Raw genomic sequence first — 10,277 nt, forward strand, 5'->3', positions numbered from 1 at the left:
AATTTCTGTGCGTGTGAATGAATATATATATATATATTCACACAATTATTTTGATTTTTTTTACAGGATTCTTTCATAAATAGCTTGTGAAAACTTTGAGAAACCCATTAAAGGACATGCTGATGCATCCATAAAGAAGGAATAACAGGCAGAGCTGGGGCTCGGTGGTTTGGAGACCAGGTCTTCCTCTTTGGGTATTTTACTCTTAGACATCTGGACCAGTTCCTTCAAACTCTCCAGTATGGGATCTAAGACACCAATTTAAAGCTATCCTGCTTTCTTTGCGATTGCTATTTGCTAAGTCTAGATAAAGTACTTTTGAATTAAGTGCCTCTTTGGCTATCATCAAGGGTCCAATTACTTGTAGACAACTAAGGTATTTTGTTTCAATTCCTCCATGTTGAGAATGATACAAACCAGGGAAATACCATGGCAGATTAAAACAGTTCCTTTATAAGAGCCCTAGGGTCACTAACACTCAACAGCTTGACTAAAAGTGAACCAGCATTGAAAAACAACACACATAAGCCCTCTTTAATTGAATTTATTTCCCTGTCAATTGTCAAACTGAAGAGTGACTTTAAATTTAGTAGAAGAATAGACAAATGGAACCTTGCAACCATAGGGGAGTGAGCCAGGCTGGCTTTGTAGCTCTGCATTTAGAAGGGCCCCTCACTTGATTTAATGTTCTCCTGTTGCTGTCTTGAAATTCTTAATAATTTTTGAACAAGGGAGCCCTCATTTCCATGTTGCACTGGACCTCACAAATTATTAGCCAGTGCTGGGAACAGAAGAGGGAAGTGGCATAGAAAAGAACACTTACAAAACACCTGTATGTCAGGCACAGCCCTAAGAGCTTAAAACAGATTATGTCATTCAATATGCCTTAAAGGGTAGGTATCATCATTCTTATTTTACCAAAGATGAAACAGGCCATCAGAGACGAAGACGCTTACTCAAGATTATGAATCTATTAATGGTAAATCTACTTTCCAGAGTTTTCCATAGAGAAGAATTCATTAAGAATGTTTCTTCCACAAGAAAAGGGAACCCTCCTACACTGTTGGTGGGAATGTAAATTGATACAGCCACTATGGAGAACAATATGGAGGTTCCTTAAAAAACTAAAAATAGAACTACCATACGACCCAGCAATCCAACTACTGGGCATATACCCTGAGAAAACCGTAACTCAAAAAGAGTCATGTACCACAATGTTCATTGCAGCACTATTTACAATAGCCAGGACATGGAAACAACCTAAGTGTCCATCAACAGATGAATGGATAAAGAAGATGTGGCACATATATACAATGGAATATTACTCAGCCATAAAAAGAAACGAAATTGAGTTATTTGTAATGAGGTGGATGGACCTAGAGTCTGTCATACAGAGTGAAGTAAGTCAGAAAGAGAAAAACAAATACCGTATGCTAACACATATATATATGGAATCTAAAAAAAAAAAAAAGGTTCTGAAGACCCTAGGGGTGAGACAGGAATAAAGACAGAGACATAGAGAATGGACTTAAGGACACGGGGAGGGGGGAGGGTAAGCTGGGAGGAAGTGAGAGAGTGGCATGGACATATATATACTACCAAATGTAAAATAGATAGCTAGTAGGAAGCAGCCGCATAGCACAGGGAGATCAGCTCAGTGCTTTGTGACCACCTAGAGGGGTGGGATAGGGAGGGCGGGAGGGAGACGCAAGAGGGAGGGGATGTGGGGATATAAGTATAATAGCTGATTCACTTTGTTATACAGCAATTAAAAGCAATTATACTCCAATAAAGATGTTTAAAAAAAAAAGAATGTTTCTTCCACAGAGGAAACCACTCCCTCTGCCCATTTTCCTTGGTGCTTCCTTGCCCCGTTTGTATTCTCTCTCTTCCAGCCCTACCCAACTTGCCATCTTCAGGTAGACGTTGTAGTTTGCATTTTCTAGAATTTCATATAAAGGGAATCCTACAGTTACTCTTGTATGGCTGTTTCCACTAAGTGCGTAAATATATTTTTAGTGTTATTCATGTATGTGCAAAAGCGTGGCATCAAGTAAGAATAAGCAAGGCCCTGTTATGTATTAGAGCTGCGTTGTTTATAAGCAAAGGGGCTTTTTATGTACTGACAATCACTGAGAAAGAGTTGTTTAAAGTGAGAAGTGAAGTTGCAACTAAGTAAATTCAAATTCAGTTTCATATCAATTCATTATCAGTAAAAGAATTTTGAATCATCTGCCTCATTAAAAAAAAATCACGACAACTTGGATATATTCGGAGGCGTAAAAATAAAATTTATTTGAGCTAATATATGTTGCTTTGTAGTGGGATGAATTAGGGAAAGTGTTTTTTTTTTAATCTATAAATCCCATCCCTCAGTTTTAATTAATTGGCTCTAAATCTAGGATAATTTCAGGAAATAAATATTTTGAGCCTCGATCATAACTGCGTACTTAAGTGCCAAATGAGAAGAACAATTGCAAGGCAGAATAAACATTTAATTAAAGGAAATTAGGTTGAAACAATATTCATGGGGGAGCATGGGTTTGCAGTATAGGTAATGGATAAAGAAACTGGGGGCATTCATGAGCTTCAGAAGTCAAGACATTATGAGCTTACATACCTGAAAAGTGACAAACAGGACTTCCCTGGTGGTGCAGTGGTTAAGAATCCGCCTGCCAATGCAGGGGACATGGGTTCGAGCCCTGGTCTGGGAAGATCCCACATGCCACGGAGCAACTAAGCCCGTGCGCCACAACTACTGAGCCTGCATTCTAGAGCCCACGAGCAACAACTACTGAGCCTGTGTGCCACAACTACCAAAGCCCGCGTGCCTAGAGCCTGTGCTCCCCAACAAGAGAAGCCACCGTGATGAGAAGCCCGCGCACCGCAACTAAGAGTAGTCCCTGCTCACCACAACTAGAGAAAGCCCGTCCTCAGCAACGAAGACCCAACACAGCCAAAAAAAAAAAAAAAGTGACAAGCATGACCGGCCATGTCAGGGAAGGCTGGGAAAGTTACCAGCGTCTGCTTATCTCCTCCTAGACAAATTGGCCACATATTATTCAGCAGAACTCTAGATGGTGTTCTTCAAGGGCTTTGAGATGAAGAGTGTGAGGGCGTTTATGAGTATCTGTATTTTATGTTGGTGGTGGCTAGGTAAATAGAGGTTGGCCGTGGGGTCAAAGGAACAATTTGTATTGGTGAGAACAGAGGGCCTGTTGTAGTCTTTCTGTAGTCTTTGATCTAGTACAGTGGTTCTCAGTTGCAGACAACGATTTTGTCCCCTAGAAGATATTGGGCAATATTTTGGAGACACTCTTGGTGTTCACATCTGGGGAGTTGCAGCTCTGATTACTGGCATCTATTGGGTAGAGGCCAGGGATATTGTTGAACATGCTACAATACACAGGACAGCCCTTTACAATAAAGAATTATCAGTCTAAAGTGTCAGTTGGGCCAAGCTTGGGGAACTCTGGCCTAGTAGTGTTTGTATCATCCTGCTGCCAACTCCCTCCTCAGCTTATGGTCCCCAGCTGTAAACTAATAATGTAGAATTGGTCTTTGGTTATGTGCTTTTAATTATGAATAGGACAGTTTTAGAGAAGGGAAGATATAAGAGAGGGAGACAAGTATTATTTAGTTGCTTTTCACCATGGGGATTTACATTCTGAGGCTAAAATGCAAATGAATTCATTGGCTGGAAAAGAGATTTCAGAAAAATATTCACACTTTTATGAAGCTTGCGAGTTGCCCCCAGGGTGAAAGGCTAATGAGTCAGAAATAACTTACACGGCTTAGAAGCTGAAACCAGAAAGCACAGAAAGGCTTCAGGTGGTTGAAAGCAAAGTAGAATTATTTTACGCAGTTGTACAATGTGCATGTCGTGCAGTATTTACTAAATAACACTCATCCAAGGATCTCACACCCTTTGCATAAAATTTTCAATTGTCATGAAAAAACCCTCTTCTCTCTCTCTTTTTTTTTTTTTTTTTGCACATTGCACACCAAAGCTGCAGTTTCAAGCTTTCTCAGTGTAACCTAAAAATATTTGCTGCATACCATGTGACTGTGGCTAAGAGAAGGTGTAAGAGGCTGGAGTTTTTCTAACAGTCAGCTTCTCTTTGCTTTGACCTTTCTTTGTGGTTCTCTAGAATTCGATGAAAGGCCTGCATAGTCATTTTGGTAATGACCTTTAAAAAGTTGCTTGTCAGGGTGTGCTCAATAGATATTGCCTTGTCATTTTGGATAGAGAGAGAGGTAGGGACCAATGTGATCACGATAAAAGTCATTTGGTCCCAGTTTGTAAATAAGGTCTGCAAACTTCCGTCTTTGAGAAAAAGAGAACTACTTGATGCCATGTAGAAAGTGCAAGCAGATTGACATTGATCAGATACACTGTTACATTTATAGACACCTAACTTTAATGAAACATTTTTTTTAATTGCAAAAGTGATTTGTGATTATTATGGAGAATTTGGAAAATATAAAAAGGAGGTAAAAAGAAAATGGTAGTCATCCATAATAATCCATAATCTGGTGCTCAGAGATAACCAAGCATTAATAGTCTTTTCATAAAGCACAACTTAAAAAGAAAGCTTTAGTTTTATTTCACAAATAAACTTCTGTTTCTCTTTCTTTACTAAACCACAAAAAAAAAATAAATGACATAGGAAAATCTTTGTACACTTATTTGTTTTAGATGTTACTTGAAGGAAATGAATAAATATGTTTTCAACATCATTTTGGAAATATTAATAATGTCAACTTAATTAATAATATTCTCCATTTTCCTGGTTTGAGTATAATCCATAATCTTTATAAAGGAAAATTATATTTATAGGACTTATTTCTTAAAGCTGATTCAAAGACTTCATTGAAGTACCTATTAATCCTAAAAGTACTGCTTGTGTCTCTGGTTTAAAAAAATTATTTTCCCCTTTCCCCTCCAAGAGTGTCTGCATCGGGGATGTGACTTGGTGAGAAGAGGGAAGAAGAAAAACTGAGTTTCTAAACAACCACCTCTCCTGGGTTATTGAAATGGCTGCAGAGCAGACACAGGATGATGTTGAACCTTCGGTCTCATTTGTGAAAACTTGTGCAATTTTTTTTTTTCCGTGCTACACTACATACAAATCCCCAAATTACAAATTAACCCTTTGTGATCCTTGGTGTAATGAGCAGTTTCTTTGGGGCTTTTTCTTTCTTTCCGGGAAGTGGGAGGGAAAGGAGCAAGGTATTACCTTGCTCTTCCTTTGTATTTTGGTCCCAAAATGTAAATACAATTTTCTATGTTACTTTTTTGTGGTAACTACCAAGATGAATATTTTAATTAGATAAGTTATATGGAAAGGAAGGAAAATTCCACGTCTAAAAAAAAAATTTTTTTCTCATCCATTTTTTAAGATATTCTAGTAAGACAGAAAGGTATAAGGTATAATGTAAAAATCCCTCATAATCTCCACTGCACCGTGATATGACCACTGTCAACAGAGTTAACCGCTGTTAACATATATTGATATACTTCATCAGACTTTTTCTTATAATATTTAATATAGAGTAGACATAGTGATAATCACTTCTAATTCACATCAGTGGGATCGTATTATGCAGACTCTTCTCTACCATGCTTTTTCACTTAGTATCTCTCGAACATCATTTCTTTTCCATGCACAAAAACCTACTGTGTTCTTTTCTAACGGATGTTCTGTTTTACCAATTCCACATTCATGGACACTTCTTTCTGATTTTTTGCTGCAGTGAACATCCTTGTACATATATCTCTGTGCTCTTCCTCAGGAATTTGATCCCACCCTTCCCTAGGACAAATCTAACCTCCTAAAATTCTGTAAGAATGTTATCTTTATCTTTTTAAAATTAATAAAAACCGCTTGAGAGAGCACCATGATACAGGGGACCTGTCATTTCTGCCTCCAAACATTCTCTGGAACCCCTTCAATTCTCTGCATCCAGGCTGACACAGCGCAGGCCACACACAGACATCTCCAGCTCAGCCTACAGCGCTGGCCTCAGAGCATCTGCCCTTTACCATCTGTGGGCCCTAGAATGATCTTTAAATAATGTAATATATAATTTAAGTTTCCTGCTGAGGATCTTTGAAAGGCTTCCCACAACCTTTAGAGCAAAATTCAAACCCCTTTCTCACAGGGTCCTCAAGACGGCACTGGGGCAGGCTTCATAGAAGTTTATCATTCTTCCTCCCTGTCCCTGCTTCTTCTCATAGCAGTTTATGTTTTTCTCTTGTACTTGGGCCACCCCAGCCCCCTTTCTGTTCTGGGGACATATGTTAGGCTGAAGTCAGCAAGCTGGAGACCCAGGAGAACTGATGATATGGCTCCAGTCTAAGCCCCAAGGCCCAAGAACCGGGAGAGCCAATGGTGTAAATTCCAGTTCAAGTCCTCTTCTGAAAACAAGAGAAGACCGATATCCCAGCTCTAACACAGTCAGGCAGAGAGAGCAAATTCTCCCTCATTCAGCCTTTTGCTTCTGTTCAGGCCTTCAGCAGATTGGATAAGGCTCATCCACATCTGCTTTGCTCAGTCTACCCATTGGAACGTAAATCTCATGCAGACACATCCTCAAAGGCACACTCAGAATAGTATTTAACCAAATACCCAGGCACCCTGTGGCCCAGTCAAGTTGACACGTGAAATGAAACGTCATAGGACAATTTCCTGCCTCCAGACCATTCTATCATTTGAAAGGTTTTGTAGAATGGGCTTGTTCTCTTTCTCCAGTTCTCAATTCAAATGTCAACACCTCTGACTTTTCCAAACCGCACTCTCTCAGGTGATCTACCTCAGAATTACCACATTGTCTCGTGACATACTGAGTATCATTTGTAACACTTATCCTGATGTGTAATTTTTTCATTTGCTGTTTACTTGTTTTTAATCTCTCTCTCCTACTAGGATATATTAGGTTAGTGGCCTAGCATGCCTTGTACTTTATTGGTATCTACCCAAAACGTGTGCAATAAATGAATAGCGTTATTTCAACATCAATTGGATAATTAAGTAATGTTAGATTTTAGAAGTCCTTTGTAGACAAATCTTCCTTGTAGAAGAATTCCAAATAATATATGGAGATAAGCCCCCCTCCAGGAGGTGGAGCTTATTCTTGTCCCTCTTGCAGGTGGGCTAGACAGTGACTTGCTTCCAAAGAATAGAAGATGGAAAGGGAGGGATAGTAAACTTACAGTGGAGACGCCTGGCAGTCACTACTTAACCAAAGTATCATGTGGATATCATACATCCCTGATAGGATGCGCTCAGAAAGGCACAGCGTCACTTCTGTGGAATTCTTGCCAAAAAATGTGTAACCTCAATGTAATCCTAAGGAAACCTCAGACAAACCCAAACTGAGGGGTGTTTTACAGAACAGTTAACCAGTTTCTATCAGAAGTGTCAAGATCACTAAAGACAAGATAAAAAGGAAGTGTCACCGGTTGGCAAAGACTAAGAAAACGTGACAACTAAATGCAATGTAGCCCCCTGGATTGGATTCCAGAACAGAAAGAGGATATTAATGGGAAAACTGGGGAAATCTAAATAAAATCACAAGTTTAAGACATGTGTCTATGCTGGTTTCTTAGTTTTAACCAAAGTACCATTGTAATGTTAGATGTTAACAACAGCAGAAATTGGCGAGGGTTATGTAAGAACTCTCTTGATTATCTTTGCAATGTTTCTGTAAACAAAATGTATTCGAAAATAAAAAGTTTACTTAAAAAAATAGGTAATCACAAATCAGACTCTAAACAAATCACAATATTTTTTCAAATCTTAGACTAAAAGAACAAAAAACTGAAAACAGAAAGTCCTCCAGACTCATCACACACACACACACACACACACACACACACACACACACACACACACACCTCTCTGAGGTGATAGATGTGTTAATTAACTTTATTGTGGTAATCATTTTATGTGTGTGTTTATTAAATTATCATGTTTTACAACCTAAATATATACAGCTTTTATTTGCAATTATACCTCACTAAGGTTGAGGAAAAAAGTCTTATATGTTGCTACTGATATTCAAAAGTGCAATGAAAAATCTATCTTTTTATTAGTTAATATATATATAGATTGATGACTACTAATCTTTGAATTCTGTTTACAAAACTTTTAAACCTCTGAGGTCTCAACCATTATTTTCCATTTCTGTTACCATACTTTAAATTCCCTAAAAGATGCTCTCATGCCCATTTAATGTTTATAATTGAAGCATATTTTTGCATATACTGGCACCAAACAGATAATTGCTGCTGTTAAAATGATCACTGCTTAGAAAGTTTCTGCATGAGGTGATTCTTACTTATCTATACATTTTAGCTCATTTTTCTTTTAAATAAAGTCAGAAAGATTATTTTTAAAATAAATTTATTTGTTTTATTTTAATTTATTTTTGGCTGCGTTGGGTCTTCGTTGCTGCGCGCAGTCTTTCTCTAGCTGCAGCCAGCGGGGGCTACTCTTCGTTGCGGTGCACAGGTTTTTCATTGCGGGGGCTTCTCTTGTTGCAGAGAACGGGCTCTAGGCGCGCACACGGGATTGGTAGTTGTGGCTCGCAGGCTTAGTTGCTCCGCGGCATGTGGGATCTTCCCAGACCAGGGCTCGAACCCATGTCCCCTGCATTGGCAGGCGGATTCTTATCCACTGCACCAGCAGGGAAGCCCCAGAAAGATCATTGAGAAATCAAGCACCTAAAGTCAAAATTGCTGAATCTCCAATCCATCTGAGGGGTTAGAAGTGGAGAACCATTAACAGATTCTTTCACCAGTGCCTGAAATGGCTCCGACTCTAAAATAGTATCCAAAAGCAAGAACAGTTTGTTACTTTTGTTGTCACTCAGGTAGTTATATTCATTCCTGTAAATGGCACCTGGTACATTCACTTGTGTAATGACAAACTGATAAATACTCCTCTGTAGAAAATATCCTGGTTTGGGACTTACACAAGATCTTTTAGCTAAGAAATCGATACCTACTTCAGACATTCTTAAAAATGACTTGATTTACTTTTCTTTATCTTCCTGGAGTCAGAGGAAAGTCATGAAAGATAAGAAAAATGAGAAATCATCACAGTTTGGAGGAGACCAAGAAAATGGAACAAATAAATGAAAGGTAGGAGCCTGGATCAGATTCTGGGACAGAAAAGGGACATTGGAGAAAATGTGGCAAAATTCGAATAAGCTTTGTAGTTTGGTTAAGAGTTTTTGTACACATGTTTATCTCCCGATTTTTTTTTTCTGCACAAAGTGTAAAGGGTTCTTTTATTTTAATTATGTGTAACATAGACAAAATTATGTCAATAAGTTTTTAAGGAATTTCACATGTTCTGATTCTTTCCACTGCCAATCACCTTAGTTCCTCCAAACTCATGATCTTCGAGATAAAATAGCCCTTTCAAAAAAGAAGTTGTCATGTGAGTCAGCCCACAATTCTTTTAGTTGGGCTTCTTTGATCTCCAGTGGAATATGGACACACTTCAAAATTCCCCACCTGTAATCTTTGGGATCCAATTTCCTTGAGCGATTTACTTTAGGACCCTAGAAGTTAAATATAGCAAGAGTACGTTGCTATTTATTCCTTCATCTTTTCTAGTACTGAAAAGCCTTGTTATATCCAATTTTTACTCATGAGCCTAGCCAAAAAAAAATGTTGCAGGTCTCATTGTCACCACTGCAATAAAGTTACAGTGATGGAAGCAAAACCTGTGTTCTCAATGTAGCCACATTAACAATTTATGGACACCATGAACAACAGTGTCCATTTTCAGTAGTATGAGGCTTTTATCTCCTGCTTTTGATAATTAGACTACGGTGATGAAAGTTGTTAACACAGAGAAACTGGTTGAAGGATAGACAATAACTTTCTGAACTATTTTTGTAACTTCTGTGTCTAAAATTATTTCAAAATAAGACATTTTTAAACATTGCATTGGAAAACTCCTCAGGAAGTTGTTACTTCAAAGAGACACACAGTATTTCTCAATAGTTCCAATAGAGCCAGTTTTCCCTCCAGCTTTGAAACAGAGAGCATTCTTTCTTCAGTTAGCAGCAGATAAAGTGCAGTTGTTGGCCTGCACTTTAGGAATACTTTGTACAGAAATGTGTATGTCAAGATCCTAGAGTTATACTTTGGACAGTGAAGTGTTCATGCTTTGAGAGGCATGAACCAATGGAAGCAAAACCAATGGAAAGAAAGATTCACATTTCTCATCTTATATTTACACCAGAATATTTATGCTCAT

The 10,277-nt window shown here is 38.4% G+C and overlaps 1 non-coding gene across 1 annotated transcript; it reads right to left on the reverse strand.

The window, feature by feature from the left end:
* Positions 1-9,680: 9,680 nt before the first annotated feature.
* On the reverse strand, positions 9,681-9,815 carry LOC132504613 (small nucleolar RNA SNORA1). Its single transcript, XR_009534995.1, has one exon. It is a non-coding gene; the product is annotated as a small nucleolar RNA SNORA1 (small nucleolar RNA).
* Positions 9,816-10,277: the final 462 nt, after the last annotated feature.

This window comes from Lagenorhynchus albirostris, chromosome 14 (assembly GCF_949774975.1).
Source record: "Lagenorhynchus albirostris chromosome 14, mLagAlb1.1, whole genome shotgun sequence".
NCBI lineage: Eukaryota > Metazoa > Chordata > Mammalia > Artiodactyla > Delphinidae > Lagenorhynchus > Lagenorhynchus albirostris.